Here is a 4,778-nt window from a genome sequence, read left to right as displayed (position 1 = left end):
ATAATAATAATAATAATATACCACCTTAGTCCAGTTTCCCGATACGGAGTTGGGGATGAGGCGGGATTAAATTATGTGTCATATTTTTACGGCCGGATGCTCTTCCTGACGGCAGCCTCAGTTCAGGAAGTAATGAACATAAATTGGAAGATGGAGAATGAAATTTAGTAAGGAGTTGGGAGAAATCGGATGTAGCGTATGAGTTACAATTGCCTCTGGCATTTGATTAGAAGTGAAAATTGGTAACTACCGAAAACCATTCTCAGGACAAACGGCGTTGGGATTCGAACCTACAGTACTCGTCTCTCAATTACAGAGCTCAATCGGTAACCGCAAAGCTCTGAAACGCGTGGCCTTTCCGCTCGATGAAGTGAATACTACTACTACTACTACTACTACTACTACTACTACTACTACTACTACTACTACTACTACTACTACTAATAATAATAATAATAATAATAATAATAATAATAATAATAATAATAATTGTACCGGTTTGTACACCTATACGCCGCACATTTGAATTTTCCGCCTTAAATTACTCCTCTACAGCTGGAACTCTGAACTTTAAAACTGAATTAATTCAACCGTTTATCTGAAGATGTCACTGTGTTAATTTCGAGTTGTTTTTGATTACTAATTATCAAGAAGTGTGGACATTCTCTCACAGATGTCTCTACCAAAGGCTATGATCATGCACCCTGGTGCGAAGTGAAGGAACTTTTCTTGATGATATTTTGTATTCATAAGTTGTTGTCTTTACTAAATTTCGTTCTTTCGTTGGTGGGTTGGCAATATTAACCCTTTCTTTCCACCTGGTTTGAATTTACCCAATCAGGAATTTCTGTAATTAATTTTCCTCGAATCACAGGTTTCTTCTTCATTTTTGACTTGTAACTTTTAGCCGACCAATAAACGTCTGTGGGTGTGTCTTAATTATTCATGAAAGGTCTCGAATCTTCCACGAGGGTATAAAAACTGCTGATTTTCTTGTCTCCCGGCCACTACAACAATATCTAGCTTAGTGTATGGAAGCATAGCAAGGGGCGAGTAGCGCCTCTTTCTTTGGGCAGCAGCTCTTCAACAAGGTAATGGCCGCTTAACACATTTCTTTTTTCCTTGCTAGCTCAGCAGTTTAACCCGCGGGGCAGGTCCGAAAATTTAATATGTAACCTTTAAACTTAAAACATGTAAATCTTTTTCCATCTTTGTAAAACTTCATATATCTTTAAGTGTAAATCGGGGATAGAGAGTGCTTTACCCTCTCGAGCTCCCCTTCATTTTGAATTGAGGTGACTATGTTTTCGTAACTGATTTTCTAATCCTTCCTAATGTTTTAAAATTTTCTTATACAAGTCACCTATATAGTGTGGAAATAGCCCCTTTGTATAGGCTTAGCGCCACTTAGGTTTTAACAAGCTTTCATGTAGGAGTGCAAGTACTCGCCTCAATTCAATCTTGTATTTTGGGCCATTAATTTAACCCGATTTTGTTTTCTTTCCTGAGAAGGCCCAGTAGATTGGGTACGAGATACCCCTGTTTAATTCTTGTAAGTTGTGGCAAGCGATCGCAATGTATGGTATGGCCTTGAATAGGCTGGAAAGATTGAGAGCGGATCAGCTCTTTCTGGTATTTTGAAAGGTGCCTCGGGGAGGCGTGACATTTTGATTACTGGGAGCAAGTGGTCCATTGTATTGAGGGAATTTCTGCCCTTTTCTAAAACATTTGGGTGTGAGCTGAGAGCTCAGATTGTTAAACTTTGGGGCTCGTAGCCCAGGATTTGTAAAGACCCCTTAACTTGTACTTTCGTTTGTAAAATTACATTGTACCTAATATTTTTTGTTATTTCACCTAGTGAAAATTGTTAAACCTTGTTGTCTGTTGAAAATATAACCTTTATTTAAATTTTAAATTCATCTTTCGGACTTGTAGTTAGACCCATTCCAGCCCGCACCTTCTTTCACCTCTGCTGATCCACCAAAACACGGTAATAATAATAATAATAATAATAATAATAATAATAATAATAATAATAATAATAATAATAATAATAATAATAATAATAATACTTTTTATAGTTGGCTTTAGTTCGCACCGACAGAGATAGGTCTTATGGCGACGATGGGACAGGAAAGGGCTGGAGTGGGAAGAAAGCGGTCGTGGCCTTAATTAATGTTAAGCTTCAGCATTTGCCTGGTGTGAAAATGGGAAACCACTGAAAACCATATTCAGGGCTGCCGGCAGCGGTGTTGAACACAATATCTTCCGAGTACAAGCTCACACCTCTGCTCCCTTAACTGCACGGCTAACTCACTCGATAATAATAATAATAATAATCATAATAATAATTTTACCTCAAATACTGTGTGCTGGTATTTTAATTTGTCGCAGTTTAGGTTACCTATTTGCCAGTTTCGACGCCCGTGTTTTATTCTGACGGATATCTGAGTATACTGGATATTTCTTGGAAGTTCTATGACTTAGTTTTAATTATTTTCTTTTTCGGATAAATACCAAATGTGTAACAAGATATTTTTTACATTCCAAAATCGTATGGCATGTTGAGCTGAATAGATGTTCTTTCGCATAAAGTATCCGCCAGATTTGAACCCGCGATGTCCGGATCCAGAAGCCTACATTCTACAAGTGATACAGAGAGTGATATGCTTCAGTTTGAACAGCATTCACATGCGTATTCTCCTCCGTTAGAGGTAATTCCTACCCTAATTTAATGTGTAGGAACATGGAAAGCGACTTTGATCTATATAAAATGCTATCTTTGACGGCCCTGTCACAACTCCGCTATTCATGAAGGTGTGATCTTGAATGTCGTGATGTTATTCACTATGACCACGCACAATGGCAGGGTGTATTATAAATGGAAGAAATACGCCCATGTTCATAAAAACCAGAACACTTTGAAAGACTAGAGATTGGAAGTTCATATGCACAGGATATGTGCATTAGTATATTCTAAGGAAATGATTAGCATTTGAACCATGTCGGCCCTCACGTTCAAGGTCCACATAGATATCTCGGCGCACCACAACCGACTGGTAAAATGTGCTTGCGGATCTCTTTATTGATATAAATTGAAGGTAATGGATCAGTGTGACTTGAGCAGACGTGCATGTTGCCTCGCAGACGTATGTGAGAACTGTACCGTCAAATGAGTGAGTTTGAAAGAGGGTGGATTATTGGCGTGAGAGAACGTGATGCATCCATCCGGAAAAGTGCTGCTCGCGTGGGACGAATTGTGTCGGCGTTGCAACGGGTGTGTACAGAATGGTTCACAGAATGCCGCAGAACACGACAGAAATGGGTCTTCTGACACCACCTAGACCATCCGCCGAGAAGATAGACTCCTCATCCGAATGGAATTGCAGGATACATCTGCGTCCTCCTCGGCTCTGGCGCAACAGTGGAACACATCGTACACTATCAGCAGTGACAGTCCGTCGCCGTTTATTACGGCCTGGGTTACCGGTGCGTCGTCCTCTTCTCCGCCTTCTTTTGACTAATGTGCATAAACAAGCTGGATTGCAATGGTGTATGGAACGACGTCACTGGGGAAAGGAATGGCAGCAGATAGTGTTTTCGGGCGAATCCAGGTTTGGTTTGTTTGAAAATGATGGGCGCATTTTGATTCGCCGCAGACAAGGGCAAAGGCATCACATTGATAGCATTCGCACAAGATATACAGCATCAACTCAAGGCCTTATGGTGTGGGGTGCTATGGGGTACAACCACAAGTCATAGTTGGTGCGTGTCCAGGGCACTATGACCAGTCTGACCTACGTGAATGACATGCTACGACCAGTAGCTATACCCTTTCTGCACGACACCCCAGACACCATATTTCATCAGGACAATGCGGGACCACATGTTGCTGCACGAACACGTGCCTTTTTGTTGTCACAGAATATCAGACTGTTGCCCTGGCTCGCCTGATCAACGGACTTGTCGCCCATCAAAAACGTGTGGCAAATGGCGAAACGACGGGTGCGGTGTTGTGACCCAATGCCAACCACCAAAGATGAACTGTGGAACCAGGTGAATGTAACATGTAAGGCTATACCCCAGGACGACATTCGCACCTTACACGCGTGGATACCATCACGCATGGAACAAGTCATTAGTGCCCATGGAGCACCCAGTGCCTACTAGGCAACAGGACACACGATAAATCTAGGTGACTGAAATTCTACTCGTTTCTGCAGAACATACCAATGAACGTGTCCTGTGAATATGAACTTCGTATCTCTAGTCTTTCAAGGTGTTCTGATTATTATTAACATGAGTGTAATATCCGTGGGAGGTATCTGATAACCCAGATTCGATAAGAGCTCAAATATTCAATCAACTAATTGTATGTGATAAAGACATCTTGAGCAGGCATTTCATTCATCGAGCAATATTATAGATGAAGTCATTTAAATACCTTTTTTATAATCTTAGTTATTCTCATATATTCAAAACCCTATTTTGATCGAGTTTTAATCATGAATATGTGTCACAGATTATTTGTAATTGCAATGAATTCATTCACTAATAAAGGTTTGTTCTATGAATAGGAATTGCCTAATAGCTGTAGGTCATCAATCAATTTAGACACTGAATCCATTACCACATAATCACTGTTATTACCGAAGAAATGGTAGATTTTAGTTTTTTTTAAGATGCGAGAACAAATCCATCATTTCGAGGACAGCTTGACTGTTCTTGATAACCGTATAAATCACGACGTTTATTAGTCAACGAGGCCAGTGAAAACT

The sequence above is a fragment of the Anabrus simplex genome, chromosome 5, assembly GCF_040414725.1.
Source record: "Anabrus simplex isolate iqAnaSimp1 chromosome 5, ASM4041472v1, whole genome shotgun sequence".
Classification (NCBI taxonomy): domain Eukaryota; kingdom Metazoa; phylum Arthropoda; class Insecta; order Orthoptera; family Tettigoniidae; genus Anabrus; species Anabrus simplex.
Note: the sequence above shows the minus strand (reverse complement) of the source record.